Source organism: Crocuta crocuta, unplaced genomic scaffold (genome assembly GCF_008692635.1).
Source record: "Crocuta crocuta isolate KB4526 unplaced genomic scaffold, BGI_CrCroc_1.0 scaffold184, whole genome shotgun sequence".
Classification (NCBI taxonomy): domain Eukaryota; kingdom Metazoa; phylum Chordata; class Mammalia; order Carnivora; family Hyaenidae; genus Crocuta; species Crocuta crocuta.
Window position 1 is genome coordinate 5799040 of NW_027530006.1, and position 22388 is coordinate 5821427.

General features: G+C 38.4%; 1 non-coding gene across 1 annotated transcript; it reads left to right on the forward strand.

The window, feature by feature from the left end:
• The first annotated feature begins 18771 nt into the window (after positions 1 to 18771).
• Positions 18772 to 18878, forward strand: LOC144231318 (U6 spliceosomal RNA). The gene has a single exon (XR_013335043.1). It is a non-coding gene; the product is annotated as a U6 spliceosomal RNA (small nuclear RNA).
• The last annotated feature ends 3510 nt before the right edge of the window (positions 18879 to 22388 follow it).

Here is a 22388-nt window from a genome sequence, read left to right on the forward strand (position 1 = left end):
TTTCTCAGCTTTGGCACTGTTTATATTGGGGGCTGGGTAATTCTGCATCCTGGGCACTCTCCTGTGCATAATAGAATATGTAGCAGCATCTCTGGTTTCTACCCTCTAGACGCCTGTAGCACCCAGGCCCCAAGTTGGAACAACCAAGAATGTTCTGTGCCATTGCCATATGTCCCATTGGCAACAAAGTCATCTCTAGTTGAGAACCAGTAATTTAGAGAATGTGAGTTTTGAGCCACCTGAGCCCGTTCATTCTTGACTGCAGCAAACAGGCATGTGCTTTGCAGTGACAGGTTGCTGTGTATTTCATATTTTAAAGCGTTAAAGAATGATCAAGAGTCTGGCTCTCCCAGGTTAGTAATTACCTCTGTTGTTATTAATTTTCTAAAGCAACCCAGGCAAATGAGTCATTATTATCTCAGCCCCTCTGCCATGGCTGATTGATTTTACTCTCCTATTGTTTCTAATTTCATGTAATGTCTGATTACAATAGAGAACTGTTCAATACAATTCTCATGTAAGAGTCATTACAAATAGGCTTATTCCTCAGCTCTACGTAGGAATGGACGAAGGGTTCTATATCACTTTATTGAAATAAATGTCTAACTAGAAGTAAAATGCTTGAACACTTCACAAATTGATAGTGTAGTATAAAAAGCTAAAATAGGTCAATACAGGGACCTAGTCATTTTTAAATATGCTAAACATGCATATTTATGATTTGCTTTCATTTATGTTGTACAAATTAGAGCATCAATTCAATGAAAAGCACCCTTCAGTGATATCTACCATTCTTCTCTCTAGAATTCTTGGGATGCGTCTGTTGGATTTGTATGGCGTTTGCTCCTATTTGAAAATATATCAGGAGCTGTCTACTGATCTGGAGAAAATAGTACAAAAGGACTGGGCTTTTAGCCTGGTGCGTGTATGAGTCCCTGGTAATAAATTAGGCTTGTAGGCAGCATATCCCTATTCAGTTCCCATAGGGCACTTCTTAGGCTGCCAGGAGAGCACCTGGCCAAAGCAAGAGCCTGGGCAAATGTTGGTATGGTGTACTATGATGCTGGTTTTTTGCTGTATGATAGAACTATAAAATGACTATTACAAGCCAGTCAGGGAGGGATATTAGTGGCCCTCAGGGGAGTTAGGAAGGGGTGGGTGGAAGGTAGTAGAGGGTGAGGAACCAGTAGTCTACAGCCAGCTACTAGATAGTGTCCAGACAGCACGGAGGGTGATATCTGGAGCTCTCTTTAAGATTCGAGCAGATTAAGGGCGCCTGGGTGGCTTAGTCGGTTAAGCGTCCGACTTTCGCTTAGGTCATGATCTCGCGGTTCGTGGGTTCGAGCCCCGCATCGGGCTCTGTGCTGACTGCCGGCTCAGAGCCTGGAGCCAATTTCAGAGTCTGTATCTCCCTCTCACTCTGACCCTCCCCTGCTCATGCTCTCTCTCTCTCTCCTAGAAATAAAAAAAAAAAAAAAAAAAAGATTAAAGCAGATTAGACCAATGCTTGCCCAAGGACTGTGTATTTAGTTTTGAGGTCTGAGCCAGTAGTTAAACTCTGTGTTAAAAGAGCCACGATGAGATGTTTTTCTCCCTCACTGTGTGGCCAGAGACTTTGCCTGTCATAATTACATGGTAGTTAAAAACATAGATTCTTTGGTTTGTTTTTGTTTGTTTTCTATTTAAATTTTAGTTAAGGTACAGTGCATTATTGGATTCAGGAGTAGAATTCAGTGATTCATCACCTATATACAATACCCAGTGCTCATCACAACAGATGCTTCCTTAGTACCCATCACTCATCTAGCTCATCTCCCACCCACCTCCCTCTATTAACCCATAATTTGTTCTCTATCATTAAGAGTCTCTTGTGGTTTGTTTCCCTCTCTTCCCTCCCCCTCTTTCCCATATATTCATTGTTTTGTTTCTTAAATTACACATATGAGTGAAATCATATGGTATTTATTTTTCTCTGATTGATCTATTTCCCTTAACATAATAGATTCTAGTTTCAACCATATCATTGCAAATGGCAAGATGTCATTCTTTTTTATGGCTGAGTAATATTCCATTATATATATCACTTCTTCTTTATCCATGCATCAGTTGATGGACATTTGGGAAGAGCACAGATTGTAAGGCCAGACTGCCTGGCTTCAAATCTTGCCTCAGCTCATTCTTGGCTTGTCCACCTGGGCAAGTTATTTAATCTCTCTCTGCTTTAGTTTCTTCTCTAGGGAAAAAGAGGATAACATCATGATCTGAACCTCATAGGTTTTTATAAATATTTGATGAGTGAAAAATGTGTAAAGTGCTCAGAATAAGACCTGGCACATAATTAAGTGCTATATAGTGTTGATAGGAATATTGTCAATATGCGCTTATCTCTCTTTAAAAAAGAAAACACAGTCTTCAAATTAAGATCCTTCTATATAGAGCTTCTACACTTATTTAGTCAGTGAAAATATAGAATGTCCTGCTAAATTTCAATTTCAAATGAACAGAAAAAAAATTTTTTTTTACTACAAATGTCCCATATAATATTTGGGCTTTGGGCATACATTCACTAAAGAAAACAAAACAACTGCTATTGCCATTGTTGCTAAACATCATTTCTTAAAAGAGATGTCTTATTCACTTCACTGATATTTTAGATAGTATAAAGTGACATATTCTTCAACCAGACCACTTGATACTGTTTTCTGGTCCTCATTTATAAACTGCCTCTGCCACTCATGAAAGTACATGCATCTCTTCAAATACTCCCAAATACTTATATACCCCCCCACCTTCTAGAAACTCTCATGGTAAACTTCCTTCTTCCCATCAGCTTTTTTTTTTTTTTTTAATCATTACTTTGATTTTGCTCTCTCTTCACAGTTTTTATTCTATTGGGTATATCAATTATCAGATAGTTAAATGTTTCTTTGGAATGTTTTCCTGGTGTCTCCCATGGACTCACACAACTTGCTTTATTACTTGAAGCAAAAAGTATATCTGTTTTATATTTTCCATTAAGAAAGTATATTAATAAACTCTGCACAGAGTGAATGTTCAAAAACAGCTAAGTAATGATGACAGAAATTCGCTATCTGTCTGGGAATGGTTTATTTGCTCATGTTTGAGTTATGTTGGCTAAAATGGCTTTGAATAAGGTGGCGTAATACAGATTATCAGTTGAGTTATAACCCTTTAAAAAGGAATGATTTAGATGTATTTTTTCACAAGTGTGGATCACATAAACTCATCTTTCTCAGAGTCAGATTTGCTTTGGGAAACTAAGACATCTGTAATTCATAGCTTAACTCTTGGGCATATGATACTGGTTAATGTTCCAAGGTTTACGGTAAAATGACAGTGTTCTTTCCCTATGGAAGTTGGTAATAAAATACAACAAGTGGATCTCTTGAAACTGCTCCAGTTTATCTTCTTTTAGATAAGAGATCAGTTAGGAAGCATAAGAGTATTTTTTCCATGCTTCTGAGTGACATTGAAAGATTCTGATGTGACCTAGAATGTTTTCTGAGAATTTACTTGCAGAAAATAGTATTCAATACTAACATTTTATTTTGCAAAATCCTGCAGTCATGATGCTAATTGTTTCACATTGTATTGGATCTCATCAAATGTCAAATCTAAAACTCCTGCTTCCCCTCCCTACCCTCTTTTTAACACTTCAGAAAACTGACGCTCCCAGAGGTGATGTAACTGCCTAGGGTCACACAACTTGAGAGTATATGTTTTTATTACTCTGTTACAAAAACAAGGTGAAGAGAAAAGAAATATAGACTAGATTCTTTGAGCTCTTTGGAAGAAAACTCCATAAAAATGAAGGGATTGTTATTAATAACATTGTGCAATGGTGTGTGGGCTTCAGATTCACAGTAGCTTGAGTGCAGTATTGTGGGTGGTTCCAAATGCCTTTGAACTAGGTGCTGACAGAAAAATAACACGGCACAGCAGGACTATTCAGGGAGGAATCTCATAAGGACATGTGGGATACCCTGGATCCCTCAGCACCCTTTCAGCTGTAAGGAACAGAATGGATCTTAAACGTGTTAAGCACAAATGTAAAATAATATGTTCATCTAAGTAAGAAATTCAAGTGTTAGATTCAGGCACACCTAGATCCATGGACTCAACCATTGTGGTCCAGCTTCTGTGTCTCCATATCTAGACTATGTTTTATTCCCTATTAGGTTCTCTCCATGTAGTGACAAGGTGGTTGCTGAAGTCTCCAGTGGTTTCTCATGATTGTGGAGAGAGTATATTTCCTGACAGCACCAGGACAATTCATAGATGGGACTGTCATTGGCCCTGACATGTTATACTTGTGTATACCTTGACGAATCACTGTGACAATGGAGTAATGAGATTGGGCTAGCCTGGGGTTCATGCCCAGTCAGTGAGCTGGAGGCAAGGAAATCTCCACCAGATCCTCAAATACTAAGAAAAGATTGACATTTTGCCTAAAAGAAGATAGACCACAGATGTTTTGTCTCTATATTTATTTACACACACACACACACACACACACACACACACACACACAACACACCCCTATAGGCACTGCAGCTATTCGTGAGTATAGCCTAATCCAATCTCTGGAGTCAGCAACAGAGTCTAAAGGTATTTACAGATAGTGCTTAGAGTCAATTTCTCATCTCTTTCAAGATTCTGTACCTCCTTAAGGATTTTGTTTCCTGCTTTAGTCACATAATGAGGAAAATCTATTCTGTAGTTCTACTCATCACTGTATTAATGACCTACTCTTTGTTTTAAATTAACATAGCCATAAGGGTCCTTAGTCTCATATAGTGTCCATTTCTCTAAAGTCAAGGACATTTATAGGTCTAATGGAACTGACAACTGACCCTCAGAGATTCACAAGGTATGAGACCTAGGATCTCAACTGGATTCCTAACCTGAGAGATTTGTAAGTTTTAGGAGAATTTTGGAGGGATGCCTGGGTGGCTCAGTCGGTTAAGCATCTGGCACTTGATTTTGGCTCAGGTCATGATCTCAGTTTGTGGGTCTGAGCCACACTTTACACTGGCAGTGCAGAACCTGGTTGAGATTCTCTCTTTCTCTCTGTGTTCCTCCCTTGCTTTCCCCCTCTCAAAAATAAATAAATAAATATTTCAAAAAAGGGTTTTAGAGGCTCCTTCATCCATTTATCAAATGTCTGTTGGGTAGCAATATGCTAGACATGGTTTTAGGCACANCACACACACACACACACACACACACACCACACCCCTATAGGCACTGCAGCTATTCGTGAGTATAGCCTAATCCAATCTCTGGAGTCAGCAACAGAGTCTAAAGGTATTTACAGATAGTGCTTAGAGTCAATTTCTCATCTCTTTCAAGATTCTGTACCTCCTTAAGGATTTTGTTTCCTGCTTTAGTCACATAATGAGGAAAATCTATTCTGTAGTTCTACTCATCACTGTATTAATGACCTACTCTTTGTTTTAAATTAACATAGCCATAAGGGTCCTTAGTCTCATATAGTGTCCATTTCTCTAAAGTCAAGGACATTTATAGGTCTAATGGAACTGACAACTGACCCTCAGAGATTCACAAGGTATGAGACCTAGGATCTCAACTGGATTCCTAACCTGAGAGATTTGTAAGTTTTAGGAGAATTTTGGAGGGATGCCTGGGTGGCTCAGTCGGTTAAGCATCTGGCACTTGATTTTGGCTCAGGTCATGATCTCAGTTTGTGGGTCTGAGCCACACTTTACACTGGCAGTGCAGAACCTGGTTGAGATTCTCTCTTTCTCTCTGTGTTCCTCCCTTGCTTTCCCCCTCTCAAAAATAAATAAATAAATATTTCAAAAAAGGGTTTTAGAGGCTCCTTCATCCATTTATCAAATGTCTGTTGGGTAGCAATATGCTAGACATGGTTTTAGGCACAGAGTTCAAAGTGGTACATAAGGCAGACAACAGCTCCATTTTGATAGAGTTTACATTCTGGTGATGCAGAAAGAAAATGATGAAGTAAAATAGAAAGATAAGAATGAGGTGATAAGATAGTCACTGGGAAGGCAACTCTTAATAGAAAGTCAGGGAAAGACTACAGAGATACTCATCTTGAGCTAACACGCAAATGACAAGGAGGAGCCATACAGAGATTTTAAGTGGAATATTCATTTTTTTAAATGTTTTATTTATTTCTGAGAGAGAGAGAGAGAGAGAGAGCATGAACAAGGGAGCATCAAAGAGAGAGGGAGACACAGAATCCGAAACAGGCTCCAGGCTCTGAGCTGGCCGTCAGCACAGAGCCCAACACAGGGCTCGAATCCACAAACTGTGAGATCATGACCTGAGCTGAAGTCGGACGCTTAACCGACTGAGCCACCCAGACTCTCCTGGAATATTCCTTTCTGAAGGCTCATGGTGGGAAAAAGTTTGAGAGATGAGTGGCATAAAGAAAGCTCAGTGAACAAGGTGGAAATAAGGTCTGAGGGATCATCAGGGACCATATGAAAAAGGGCCTCATAGGAAGGCGTGAGGGATCAGGTTTTTATAATGGGTATAAGAAAGAAGGTATTGGAAGCCTGTGTAGAGCACTGTCTTTCAAAGTGTGTTGCTTAGGACTAACAGCAGCAGCATCTGGGAACTTGTTAGATATGCATATTCTCAGGCTCATCCAGACCTCCTAAATGAGTCCTTGGGGAGGGACCCAGTAACCTGCACTTTAATAAGCCCCAAGTGATTCTGATGCACATTCCAGTTGAGAATTGCTGACGTTGAGCCAAAAGTGACAGGAGGAAGATCCCTTAGGAAGATGGAAAGATTAGTAGAAGCCAGATGACAAAGGCTCTGCACTTTGTAGTTCTGTTTCCTTAGTAAAGTCACTTTGCTTGCTAAGCCTTAGTTTTCTCAACTGTAAAATGGGATTATTGAAAATCTACCTCAAAAAAATTGACATTAGAACTAAGCATTGATTTTGTGAATAATTGACCACCGTACAAACATAAATTGTTGACGTTAACATTGTTCATGCTGCAAGGTGGGAAGAGTGGACAGTTAATGGGCAGGAACATGGATCCACACACCATTTTGTAGAACTCCACAAAATAACCCCCCATCAGCGGTATTTTTTAATCCCACCTAACTGAAATTCAGCATAAGGATAGCTGTAGTTCTAGCAAAATCACTTTTTTACTTTGAGGGATATATGTGATTAATCTCTCTATTGAGAAAAGATGCTTCCACACACAAAAAATTATCAGTTTTTAAGACCCCATGCTAAACATTGTATAGACTACAAAGATGAATAAAATCTCTCTGCTGTTCTTGGAGACTTTACAATCTAACGAAAAATAAAATGTATGCAGAATATTAGAAAATATATTCTGTAGAAGTTCAGAAAGGATAAAGATTTCCAGACCTTTCCATCCTCCTTAAAACCTGCTTACAACTTCTAATGTATTACTAACTCTTTGGAACTCCCAGTTGTGTTCCACATGAGAAGTTCCATTTGAGAGAAAAGAATCTGAAACACCACAGGCTCAAAAGAGAATAAACAATGTGGAAACTCTTCAGAGCCTAAAGATTAGCAAATCTAGGTTTGAATTTTAAAGGAGAAAAGTGGATTCTGTACCACCGACCAATGTTAATTATAATATTAGACAATTTTTCTAAAATACAATATCAAAAGAAACCTAAAGCAGGTCTGAAACTTGGCTGTGCAAAAGACTACACCTGAGAAATTTATCTTAGATTCACCTAAGCCTGGCAGTAAGCACTCAGAAAGGTGCTCTGCATGTTTTCTACTAATTAACTGTACTTGGTGAGTAGGTGGCTCATAGCCAAAATCTTAAGGGCATTTGGAAGGCAAGGGACATATGAAGACCTTTGAGCATAACGTAGTGCAGGCTTTTTGCTTATGGACATTCCAACCCTACATGTAGGGACTACCAGCCATAGGTCTCCATGGGGAATTTTGGAACTTTTAAGACAAGAGCATGCTAATTATCTCCTGCTTGGAGTAGTCACTTCTAAACAGGCAAATGTCCCTATCCTTGGCCATTAAGGAAAATATCTGGGTCAGTTGCTGTCTTTTCACAAAACATATACATGGCAGCAATCACGGAGACATCTCTAGAGGTGTTGTAAAAGAAAGGAGTAATCACAGGAACCAACGACTATGCCAGACAAACCTCATTTTCCTTTTTGAAAAGTTTCTAGACTAGAAGAAAAATGAAGAAAGGAGAAATTTGTATTGAAGTTCCAGAAAGGCATGGACAAATAATCTCATAATGTGATTATAGACAGATACAGCAAAGTTGGAATTGGAAGACAGTATCCACTAAGAGGGTTCATAAAGTGGTTAAAAAGCCAGTACCTAAGGGTGAAGATGAATTGATTTTCAATGATTTTTAAGCCCATGTCTGTGACTTGGTACAGGGTGACTGATCACAGAGGACAGGGTGAAGATAGTCTCTAAGGAAATGCCAACTCAGTACCAGGAAAGCACAGTTGAGTTTTCTGTGTAATACAGGATGCAGCATCTTGGAGAGGTAGATGGATAAGAGAGGGGCCAGATAAGAAGTTTTATAATGTGGCATTTAAAGCTGATACTGAATTAACACAAATCTGAAGCCAAGGCCACAGCATTAAAAACACCAGTTATCAAAAGAAAGCAAGTGTGATCAAAGAGTGGGTCATACAATAACCCCCAACACATTTCTTGACATTTTAAGTGGACTTTCCCATGTGGCAGATCATTTCAGGGACATCTTTTTTTTTTTTTCTTAAGTTTATTCACTTATTTTAAGAGAGAGAGAGAGCACCTATAGGGGAGGAGAGAGAGAGGGAGAAAGAGAGAGAGAATACCAAGCAGGCTCCACACTGTCAACACAGAGCCCAGTGTGGGGCTCAGACTCATGAACTGTGAAATCATGACCTGAGCCAAAGTCCAGAGTCAGATGCTTAACCGACTGAGCCACCTGGGTGCCGCTTTTCCAGGGACATCTTAAGGCTACTTTATATGGGTCAGAAAAATCCTGAAGTGAGTAACCAATTGTTTGAGTAGGATGGTAAATCATTCCAGTTGCCAGTTGCCTGGCATTCCCAGGATGTGAACGTTCACTTTTAAAACCAGGATAGGCCACAAACTTCTTGCTTTACATGTCTCTGGAGGCAAAGGAAACAAAAGCAAAAATGATCTATTGGGACCTCATCAAGAGAAAAACCTTCTGCACAGAGAAGGAAACATTCAGGAGAACTAAAAGGCAACCAACGGAATGGGAGAAGATATTTGCAAATGACATATCAGATAAAGGGTTAGTATGCAAAATCTATAAAGAACTTCTCAAACTCAACACCTGAAAAAGAAATAATACAGTGAAGAAATGGGCAAAAGACATGAATAGGCATTTTTCCAAAGAAGACATCCAGATGGCTTACAGACACATGAAAATAGGCTCAGCATCACTCATCATCAGGGAAATACAAATCAAACCCACAATGAGATACCACCTCATACCCATCAGAATGGCTAATATTAATGACTCAGGCAACAGCATATGTTGGCGAGGATACAGGGAAAGAGGAAACTTTTGCACTGTTGTTGGGAATGCAAACTGGTACAGCCACTCTGGAAAATAGTATAGAGGCTCCTCAAAAAATTTAAAATAGTACCACCCTATGACCCAGAAATTGCACTACTAGGTATTTATCCAAAGGATACAGGAGTGTTGATTTGAAGGGGCACATGCACCCCAATACTTACAGCAGCACTATTGACAACAGCCAAAGTATGGAGAGAGCCCAAATGTCCATCAACTGATGAATGGATAAAGAAAATGTGGTATACACACACACACACACACACACACTCGAATAGTTTTCAGCCATCAAAAAGAATGAACTCTTGACATTTGCAACACCATGGATAGAACTGGGGTGTAGTATGGTAAGTGAAATAAGTCAGCCAATGACTAATATCATATGATTATACTCATATGTGGAATTTAAGAAGCAAAACAGATGAACCTAGGGGAAGGGATGCAAAAATAAGATAAAAACAGAGAGAGAGACAATCCATAAAAGACTCTTAAATACGGAGAACAAACTGAGGGTTGCTGGCTGGGTGTTGGGTGGAGGGAGGGGCTAAATGCACAATAGGCATTAAGAGGGCACTTGGTGGGATGAGCACTGGGTGTTATATGTAAATGATGAATCACTAAATTCTGTTCCTGACATTATTATTACGCTATATGCTAACTAGCTTGGATTTAAATAAGAAGGGAAGGGAAGGGAAGGGAAGGGAAGGGAAGGGAAGGGAAGGAAGCTTTAATTAGGGGCTGGAAAGGGTAGGAGGGAGGAATTACAGAAAGACATAAGGAAACTTCTTAGAGTGATGAATATGCTTACTACTTTGTTTCGACAATTTCATGGGTATGTACATGTACCAGTTGCACATATTAAATATGCAATTATTGTATGTAAAACATTCCTTAATAAAATTGTTTTTAAAAAATTAGATAAATAAATAAAACCAGGACAAGTTGGTCACCCTAATAGTGAGGGGACCCAAAATCATGTCATCTTCATACCCATCTTCACAAGGCAGAAACTGAAGCTTATACATAGTTGTCCAGGGACACTTCTAATAAGTGACAGAATCCTGACTTGAACCTGAGCAGCTGGATTCCAAAGCCTGCAATCTTAAACCTTTCAGAAAATGTAAAGGGTCTCAATAGCTACTTCATCACTTGATTGGCAATCATTGGAGAAAGACTGGGCTTATTTTATGAAACTACTGTGGTCAGTGTGTATGTGAAGTCATGGAGAAACAGGGTTCAAAATTTTCCACTTTCCAAAATGGAGTAGGCTACTCCAGAAGAGAGAATTCCTTGAACTTGGTAGGAATGTTTGAAGAAAATTCAAACATGGCATAATTGGCCAATCTTTAAAATGACTCCTGACAATGAGATGCTATTTTTTAAATTTATTTTTCTGGCAAGGTCAAAATTAGGAAAAGACTCCCCCTACACATACTCACAAAATTGACTTTAAAAGCACAATAGAAAGGCAACTTGCTTTATTGCAAAACTTATGATTCATCATAAATCCCCATGCTTTTTAAATAAATGCTGAAGTACCATATGCCCCCTTCAGTTCAAGTTTGAGTGTAAATCATAAAATGTCCATAATCCAAAACGCTTTATGTGTTTTTACGATCACAGAAGGCCGCCTTGCCTTCCATTCATGATTAATTTTTTTTGATGGCTCCCTCTAGATCTTAGAAAATAATTAAAACTAATGAACAATCCGCAATGGCAGTAAAGCAACGAGCATATTGTTTCCTGTCTGGACTCAAAGCTTGATCAAAGGGAAGACTCGCTGAGACACAACACCACGCTTCTGTGTTGTACTTCACTTCCTGACCACCCACTGAGACCAAATGACAGCTTCAGGGAAAATCATGAATTAAGATTTTCTTAGCACTTTATAGAATTGTTAGAGTTTGCAAAAATACAATTAGTCGCTGTAACTGCTGATTCCCCAACAGAGAAGGATTTTAAAATATGCATTTTTTATTTTCTTTTATCACTTTCCTGTATCAGTGGACCAATGTTTTCATTAAACTAGATCTCCTTCTAAAAAATATCACATAAACCACGGTCATAGCAGCAAAAAAAAAAGGGGGGGAGGGAAGAAGGGAGGGAGGAAGGAAGGAAAGAAGGAAAGAAGAAAGGATTCACAAATTACCATTTTATCATATTTTTCCAAGTTTGATGATATGTTTTCAACAAATAATAATATAGAGGTTTACCCAGTAAAAGAAGAAAAGAAAAGCTTCAGGTTATATCAGTAATTTTGAGGATGGGAACTTGAATTGTGAGGTACTTCTGTAGGAAGAAAGAGGGGAGTGGAAATTTGAGGGAGGATTGATTACTTCCATATATTTTCTATTATCTATTCTGTGGCTCCATCTATGGAAAAGTGCTTGACTTTTTTGGCTGACTTGATACTTAACTCAATTTAATTTGACCAGTCAAGCAATTAACAAATCGTAGTCAATCAAAATAGAAGCTTTGTCTTCTTTTGCTTTTCTTCTGCAAATGACTTTTTTTTTAAATAAGTCCCATGCATTAAAGATACAGCCAAAGTGAATTAGCTTTTATCATCAACCTCAAAGGGGATTTAGATGATAATAAAAATATAGTCAATTCTTAATTGCTTTGAAGCTGATTACATTTGGGGCCTTCTGGAGAGTTTCTTCCTTCTTTCATTTCCTGTCTTTCTGTTTATTGTCTCCAAATGGGGAGGAAGAAACCACAGATGGTTCAGAAGCACTTGTTAAGAGACTTTATATGAGTTATCAGGAGTTGGTTAGATTTCCGTCATCCAGGCTTGCTCCATTGTCTCATGGGCACAGCATATTGAACGTTGGCAGTACAGTTCCAGAACTAAATCAGGAAGCTTCTGTGGACTTGCCCCCATCATTGGCCCAGTGCACGGCCTTCTGAATGCCCTCAGGTGCCCCCACCTTCTTCTTTTTCTGTCACATAATCTTAAAACCTCCAGAATGGAAAAGCTTAACTGTTCCCTCCTAAGCCCCTTGGGTCAAACCTTACTCTCAGAAAAGATGTCATACCTGCAGAATTTCAGATGAGTTTTTAAATCTTCTTATTTATTGTGGACTAAAAGAGGTTATGAGTTGAAAAAGACAACAAATACCTCAGCTAGTAGAAGAAAAACTTTAGTAGATAGATGGCAGAGTTAAACCACCTAACGTGTTGAATTTGCATTTTAAATACTACACACCCATTTAACACATGTCTGAGATCACCCCTGTTCTGTCATACATGAGCAAGACCAGAGTTCTTAACCAGGATCCCTTGACAAAGGTCTAGTGCAGGGCTCTGCGATTTATAGCTCACAAGCCAAATCAAACCCACCACATGGCCTTTGAGCTGAGAATTTTTTTCACATTTTGAAATGGGTGAAAAAAATTAAGAAAAGTTTTTGTGACACATGAGAATACTATAAAATTCAAATTTTTGTGTCCATACTAAACCTAATGTTTTACTGGAACATAGCCATGCATACTTATTTACGTATTGCTTATGGATGCTTTTGCACTACAATGGCAGTTGAATCTTGGTGAAAGCCCATGATGCCTAAAATACTGCCCCTTTGAAAAAAAATGTTGCTGACCTTTGGTCAGGAACAATATTTTTTTTTTAAATTTTTTTAATGTTTTATTTATTTCTAGGAGAGAGAGAGAGAGAGAGAGAGACAGCGTGAGCAGGGCAGGGTCAGAGAGAGAGGGAGTCACAGACTGAAACAGGCTCCAGGCTCTGAGCTGGCAGTCAGCACAGAGCCCGACGCGGGGCTCGAACCCACGAACCACGAGATCATGACCTAAGCGAAAGTCGGACGCTTAACCAACTAAGCCACCCAGGCGCCCCGGTCAGGAACAATATTTTTAAAACCATTTCCTAAGAATCCTAATTGTTCAGAAGAGCTCACCTGAGAACAGAGAATGGGAAGGAAATGCTCCAGAAAGAGACCACATGGAAGATGTGTCATATTCCACCACAATTGTTCTGCTTTTACCTATTACGCTTCTGAAATCTGTGATTGAGCAGAGATTTCTCTGGAAGAAAGCTAGAACTGGGAACTGAAAACTTGTTATGACTAAAACAGTGCTAGCTAGATCTACCTTCGTCTTCCCTTGTTCCTTATTGCAGCTCTTAGGGTCTTCACTTCTTTTTTCATCTGTTATATTCTCACCCTGTCTCTCCCTACTAACTTCTTTAATCTCTACATGCTTTCTTATTTTTTCTTAAACATGCTTTCTTAGTTTCCTTCTTTACATGGATATGCTTTACCATGGCATCGTTATAACTTCTGCTCCACTATTAATTCACGTATTCCTTCTGCTGCTTTTCCCAGAGAGAAAAATCTAGTAGTTAAGGGCATGAGCTTCGAAGCCAGACAACTCGGGTTTGAATCCTAGCCCTTATATTTACCAACTGTTGAGTTGCTTTGTTTCACTGTGATTCAGTTTCCTCATGATTAAAATGGGGATAATAATTGTACTTCTAGAATGCCATGAGATTTGAATAATATATGTAAAGTAGTTAGAACTGTCCATGGTATATAGTAAGAATGGTACAGGTGTTTGCTGTTACCAGTATCTAATTGGCTCACTTCAGCCAAGGGTGAGCCCCTGATCAACTTAAGGGATTTTTTAGTACTGATCTTTTGTCAGCTCCCACCCTAGGTCTAATCAACAAAGGTTGGGTGATAGGGTGTGGTAGATTGCATTGAAGGCCCCAATTCTTTATCGCTCCTTGTATCCAATCCCTGTGTTGCATAATTTCGAATTACATATACTTCTCATGCCTTGACTCTAGGCTTTGTGTATGACTTGCTTTGGCCAGTGGAAGATGGGAAGACATAATACCCACAGAGGCTTGAAAAGCACTTAAACAGTTGAATTCATGCTCTCTGCTACCTCTACCATTGCCCTGAGAAGGACATGCCCAAGTCCAAGAGGATGAAAAACATATGGAGCAGAGCCATCACTGGCCCAACCAGCCTAGAACCTTTAGACTGATGAGAAATAAAACATGATTTTAAGCCTTCAGGTTTTCTATACCATCAGGTTTGCTACACAGAATAAACCATATTAGGAAGAAAAATATCTGGTTAAACCCAGTAAGAGATCAACTTTTTAAATAAATAAATAATCACACTGAAGCATGTATATATAAAATATTTTTGACCGCATTCATCAAGATTTCTTTCTTTCAAACTATGTTATTCACAGTTGCTAACCAAAATTCCTAATTCAGAATTCCAAATGTTTTCTCTCCTTTCCTTGATTCACCAGGCTTTAAATTCTTGTAAGCTATTTTTCCCATAAACTCCACAGGTTATCTCTCAAAGGTTGAAACAAGTTGTTTTGCCTTGCCAGTGCAAATTCTCTTTGGGATTCTCTCAAAACTCATCTGCTGTCAAAGGGCACTGTAGGTGGTTTGCATAGCCATGAAGGGTGAAATTGATTTCCAGATGTCCAACTCAGTGGGGTTTCCTGTGGAATTTGAGTAGAAACAAAATGGAGTTAATGGGAGTGAAGGAACAGACTGACTTCTACATATTTGTAAAATAGATGTGTTTTCTTTCAAGGGAGAAATAGAATAAGATGAACACAGACATACATGTATTAACAAAGGTTGACCTCAAACTTAATTTTTATTTTAGAAATCCATCTAGTGAAGCTGAGACTAGAGATAAAGGGCCAAAATGGTGAGCATAAACTGAAAGTCAAGACGTTTAGCCTTTGATCCCAGATGTGTTTATTGTCCCAATGGGCCAGGCAGACTGGGATCAGGATACAATTTACAGTCAACGGAAGAGAAAATGAAGAAATGTCTTTTCAAGAAATGATACTGACCATTGTCTCTTCTTACACCCTGCCTTCTAGGGTGACCCTTTAGGTTCTGTTTCCCCATGTGTGTGAAGCAGCAGCATTGAGCAGTGCTAATGGCAGTAATTCTGGAGCCGGCCTGCCTAGGTTCAAATATTGGTTCTACTATTTATTATCCATGCAACCTTGAGCAAATTACTCAAACTCTCAATCCTCTCATGAGGTTATTATGAGGATTAAATTAGTTTAAAATGCCCAAAAGAGTGCTAGGCACATACTAAAACTCTGTAAATGTCTATTGTTGTTAACGCTATTACTACTCTTTTGGTAAAAAACAAAAAAAACAAAAAAACACCTTGAGTGTGTTTTGGGAAACTCCCTCTTCCTTTAAATGACAGTCTACAAATATTGATTCTATCGTCCTCTTTCACTGGACACCAGTTCATAAGAAAATGGGCTAAGAATGAAGCCAATTACAAAGACTAAAGCCAAGATATGGAGCAAGAGCATGTACTAATGGCATTTAAACCTCTAGATTGAGCTTTCCTGATTTTTTAAATGTGAAGCTTTAAATTTCCATTTTTGTTTAAATAGGTTCAAGTGGATTTAATAGAAAGAGATCTTACACCCTTTCTAATCATTTTTACAGAAAGTTTTATGGAAATTTTGGCTCATTTTTAAAAGTTTTTATGGAGATCAGGCCATCTCAGCTTAAACTTGAAGAAGAAAACATTAATTGATCAAAACATAGAAATCTTATTTAAATTGAGATGCCAAGAACTGTAATTTTAGGGGCTTTTTACTTTTATTTGGGGGGAATTGGGAACAGAAAAGCTTACAGCAGAAATCACCACCTTGTACTTTTGTCCTGAGCTGTGAATTAAACCATGTCGAATGTAAGAATTCATGGAATATAAAAATGGCAAATTGAAGAAAGCAGCTTTGATCTTCCCCCATCATGAGATTTACTCTGACAATTTACAACTAGATGAAATAGATAATGGAAGTCCCTTGACACAATAACTCAGTTTAAATGTATTGTCAGATTAATAGACTCAGTTATCTGCTTCATCAAGAACTATGACTCAAGGTTTGACATCATACCTTCTCATATGCATCCAAAAGGATTGAAAAGGATTTCTAAGTAGATAAAATTATGAAGTGGGTAAATTTTGCATTCAGTGAGATGTTCCCTACTTCCCTTTCCTTTGCATGGATTATTTGTCTTCCTTTTCCTTCCTATATTCTCCTTTCTAAAATGATTTGTCTTTAAGCATAGGAGGAATCGTCTATCTTTTCTGGTAATGGTTCCATCTTTGTGGTCCTGAGCGTGTGCTTCTAGTTCAGACCAAACCAGTCATAACCCCTCCCCTCCACAGCTACCCCGATGGGTCCAAGCTATGGGCACATGAACAAGTGAGCATTACAATCCTTCTACAGACATTTTTTTTTTAATTTGAAGCTAAAGAGGAAGATTTTTGGCTTGTGTGGTAACAGCCATTAGGATACGAGTGCAGAGTTGCCTGCAGCCATGAAGAAAACATGTCAGCAATCAGCAATAATAAAGAGTGATACCATTTTAGAAATTAAGAGGTAGAGAATCAGACTCGGCAACATTCAAGGCTTTAGTCCTGGTGATTTCTAAAGCCAGCTCTGCCTTTGTCCATCCCATGAATTTGTTATAGACTAAATAAGTATGTCTTCATTTTTTGAGATAGAGACTCTGGTATCAGCTATGACATGTTAGGAGCTTATGAGATATGTTCTCATTGTTACGACAAAAAAGATGGGGAAACTGATAATCACTTACTTTCTTGAAAATCTTGAGGGCCACAGACTTTGGGATACACACATTTCCAGGGGCATTGTCTCCAGGAGCTCCACCAGATGCTCATGATGCAGATCCCAGAAAGATCCACTCAAGGCTCTGGCAAGGGCAGAGGAAGAATAGTCATTGTAAAATTCACCCAAAGCCTCCACCATAACAGAGATCTCCCCTTATAGGAACAAGACTTTGTCAGAGGCTTATCTGAGTAATAGAATGTCATTCCTCTAGTTCTGGTTCTTCAAGCCTTTCTGTCTTACCTCAGGGGACAAAAGACACTCAGGGGGAGTGAGAGCTTCCAGGAAATAGATTGAGGATCCTAAAATCAGAGAAAGGAATAGGAGCCGGGGGGTGGGGGGGAAATGATACCACTGAAGAAACAACCACTGAAGAAAAACTCATGAAGGTCACAACCCCGAGATTGAGGCCCACTGAACACTGAGATTTAATCGAATTATAAGTCTCCCTTTCCCTAGTCTCAGCACTACACCAACAGGGCCCCCGTATAACAACAGTGGATTATAGCAGAAAGAGCTGTGGGATCAGACACTATGTAAGGAAGTATCTTTGGGGAAACCAAGCATCTGGATGGGAGACAAAAGCAAGAATGCTAGAAGAATGTGAAGCTTGCCACCTAAAGCTACAACAAACATTCAACACAGTCTCAGATGTATTACCATAAATCCTTATAATAAAGTCTTCCTTTCCTCAAATTCCATTGTATGATACAACAAATGCTTGCTTTCAAGAAAAAATTACAAGGCATGTCAAAGGCAGCATAAAGGAGTCTGGAGAAATAAAGCAGTTGTTAGAAATAGGCTCAGTTATGACATAAATGTAGGAAGTAGTAGAGGGGATATTTAATGTAACTGTGATTAATATAATATGGGCCCTAGTGGGATTAGTAGAAATTGTGCAAGAAGTTAAGTCACATAGATCACAACTCTGAGAGAACAATAGAAAACGCTAGAAATAAAAATAGACTCAGATATGAAGTAAGTCTTCAATGGGCTCATTAGTAGACTTGACCCATTTGAGGAACAAGAAAGAAGAGAAAAAGTAACAACAACAACAACAAATAACAACTACAGCAAAAAAGAAGAACAACAAAAAAAGAACAGAGCATCCAAGAACTCTGGGCAGTTTCAAAAGGTATAATAAACATGTAACTGGAATGTCACAAGAAGAAGAGAGAGGGAGTAGAAGAAATATTTGAATGTAATGGCTGAGAACTGTCCAAAATTAACAAACAACAAACATATCTCAAAATTTGATAAAACATGGGGCGCCTGGGTGGCTTAGTCGGTTAAGCGTCCGACTTTCGCTTAGGTCATGATCTTGCGGTTCGTGGGTTCGAGGCCCGCGTCGGGCTCTGTGCTGACTGCCAGCTCAGAGCCTGGAGCCTGTTTCAGTCTGTGACTCCCTCTCTCTCTGGCCCTCCCCTGCTCACGCTCTCTCTCTCTCTCTCTCCTAGAAATAAATAAAACATTAAAAAAAATTTAAAAAAAAAGTTGATAAAACACTAAATAAGATAAATGCTGTGCTCGCTTCGGCAGCACATATACTAAAATTGGAACGATATAGAGAAGATTAGCATGGCCCCTGCACAGGGATGACACGCAAATTCGTGAAGCGTTCCATATTTTTAAATATTAAAAAAAAGGAGTAAGATAAATGCCAAAAAACACATGTAGGCATATCATATTCAAACTGCAGAAAACAGCCAAGAGAAAATTCTGAAAGAAGCCAGGGGAACAAACCACTTTACCTGTTGAAGGATAAGGATAAGAATTAAAGCATACTCTTTGTTAGAAATCATGCAGGAGTGTGGAGTGAAATATTAAAGGTAAAAGAAACCTCACCCCAACAACTTCAAGTCTCTTATCCAACAATATTAATCCTTAAAAAATAAAAGAGATAGAGACTTTCTTAGCAAACAAAAAATGAGAGAATTTACTACCAGTACATGAAAGAAATATTCTAGGAAATTATTCAGATAAAAAGAAAATAAGGTATCAAACACTTGGATCTATATAAAGGAAAGCTAAAGAAGGAATAAAGACAGCTAAAACAAAATTTTAAATATTTCTTACTCTTATCTAAAAGAAAACTGTTGAGGCACACCTGAGTGGCTCAGTTGGTTAAGCATCTAACTTCAGCTCAGATCATGATCTCATGGTTAATGGGTTTGAGCCCCACGTTGGGCTCTGTGCTGACAGCTCAGAGCCTGGAGCCTGTTTCAGATTCTTTGTCTTCCTCCCTCTCTGCCCCTCCCCACTCATGCTCTATCTCTCTCTCTCTCTCTCTGAAAAATAAACATTAAAAAAAATTTTTTTTTAAATAAAAAGGAACTGTTTAAAGAAAGAATAGTAACAATGTTTTGGTGATTATACCCTTTAGTTCAGTGAAATGAATAACAGAAATGTCAATCAGGACAGGAGGGTATATTTGGGAATACCATGTTTTAAGGCACCTAAACTGCAAAAAAAAAAAAAAAAGTATTTTAGGGTTATTTGAAGGTGAAGTTAGATTAGTTTAAAATGTATATTTTTTAACCAACACAGAGCTTTGGTTTGGGAACATGAAAAAGTTCTGGAGATAGTTGGTGATGATGGCTATTAAGCATTGTAAATATACCTGATGTCACTGAACTTTACACCTAAAAATGATTAAAATGGTAAATTTTGTTATATGTAATTAACCAAAAGAAAAAATTTATAGAATGTACACTGTAAACTCCAGGTCACCACAAAAATGCCTTTTAAAAAATATAGTTGATCTTCTAAATGATTTATAAAACGGAATCATATAAAATGCTCAGTTAAAAACAGGGAACACAGAAAAACAGGAGAGAAATGATCAAAGAACAAATATAGTGAATACAGAATAATTACATACATGGTAGAAATTATATTAAAAATCATTTTAAATGTGGTTTAAATATACCATTTAAAAGACAAAGATTGTTAGGGGCGCCTGGGTGGCTTAGTCGGTTAAGCGTCCGACTTTCGCTTAGGTCATGATCTTGCGGTTCGTGGGTTCGAGCCCCGCGTCGGGCTCTGTGCTGCCTGCCAGCTCAGAGCCTGGAGCCTGTTTCAGAGTCTGTGACTCCCTCTCTCTGTGACCCTCCCTGCTCACGCTGTCTCTCTCTCTCTCCTAGAAATAAAAAAATAAATAAATAAAAAAAGACAAAGATTGTTAGAGTGTATTAAAAAAACAAAACAAGGGGCGCCTGGGTGGCTCAGTTGGCTAAGTGCTCAACCTTGGCTCAGGTCAAGATCACACACTTCCTGGGTTCGAGCCCCGCCACAGGCTCTGTGCTGACAGCTGGCTCAGAGCCTGGAGCCTGCTTCTGATTCTGTGTCTCCCTCTCTCTCTGACCCTCCCCTGCTCATGCTGCCTCTCTCTCTCTCTCTCTCTCTCCCTCTCTCCCAGAAATAAATAAAACACGAAAAAATTAAAAAAAAATAAGACCCAACTATGTCGTCTATAAGAAATCCACTTAGACTGTAAAGACTTAAATAAAAGTTAAGGAATACGCTATGGTAATACTATTTTTAAAAAGCTGGAATAGCCATATTAATTTAAGCAAAGCAGATTTTGCAACAAAGATTATCAGGGACAAAGAGGGGCATTATCTAATGGTAAGGCAGTCAGTTCTCCAAGCAAACATAACAATTCTCACTGTGTATGCATGTAACCAGAGTGTCAAAATACATGAAGCAAAAACTGATAGAACTGAAAGGACAAATAGAGAAATCCGTTATCATAGTGGTCACTTCAATACTCTTCTGTCAGAAATTGATAGGCCAAGGAGGAAGAAAATCAGTGAGGATATAGATGACCTGAATAGCACTATCAATCAACTTGATCTAATTGACATTTATGGAATACTCCATTCAACAACAGCCCAATACACATTCTATCCAAACTCACACAGAACTTTCATCAAGAAAAGCCACAATCTGTACTATAAAAGGTAACTGAATAAATTTACACAAATCATACGAAGTATGTTCTCAGACAACAATGGACATAAACTAGAAATCAAGAATAGAAGCTGAACTGGGGAAGTCCAAAGCGTCGTAAAAATTAAACAACAAACGTCTAACTTACACATGCGTCAAGGAAAAAGTATCAAGAAAAATGTGAAAATATTTTGAACTAGATGAAGATGAAAATACAGCTGCCAAATTATAGAGTTCAGCAAAGCAGTGCTTAAAGAGAAATTTACAACATAAAATATTAGAAGAAAAGTTCTATAATCAATAACCTAAGCTTCCACTTAAGGAATTGAGAAAGAAGACTAAGTATTCCTTGCTTATCAGAAGAAAAGAAATAATGAAAATTAGAGTAAAAATCAGTGACATTGAAAATAAAAACAAAGTAGAGAAAATTAACAAAATCAAAAGCTAGTTCTTTGAAAAGACAGTATCTTATATGCATCAGATTGTTTTATGTTACCTGCAACTAAAAGCTCTCATTAAACTATACCAGTGAACTCCAGCTTCTAAATGCTTAACGGTTTTTCCCTGACCCACCTGTAGTCCTCCACCCTTAGCTGAGGATATTTTTCTGATAAACAGATTTACACTAGGGCATTCATGAGATAATATGCTAATCGTCCTAAGATTATTGTATATTCCTGTATCAGCAGCACTTGGTGTGATGAAGGTGCTCAATAAACATTGGTTTCAAGGAGAAATAAATTATATACATTTTAAACGGGAACAACCAGAAGTTATAAGATCATATGTAATGCTAGAAATTTGGAAGCTGCAAAGTCTAGATTGGGAAAGCTGCATGTGACAGATGTCCTCAACCCAGATTATATATACTGGGTCACCTCCTGAAACTGGTTCTCCAAAATTAGATTCACAGTCTCATCTTCATGATTAATATTTGCTGTTTCTCTCTAATTCCAGACTAGAATCGACATTTAATATCATCTGTGCTAAGCAAATAGATAATATACTTGCCAACTAACTCTGTTCAAGCCAGGACTGTGTATATGAGAATAAGGGCACAGTTGGCCTTTAGCCATCTAGTACACCGTGGCAAACAGAAAAAAACTCCTCTAATAGTAAGGGAGAGTGCTGCTGCTATTTTAAGTAGAGATGGCCTGCCCAAATTATGTGATTTAGCTCAGAAAGCCCC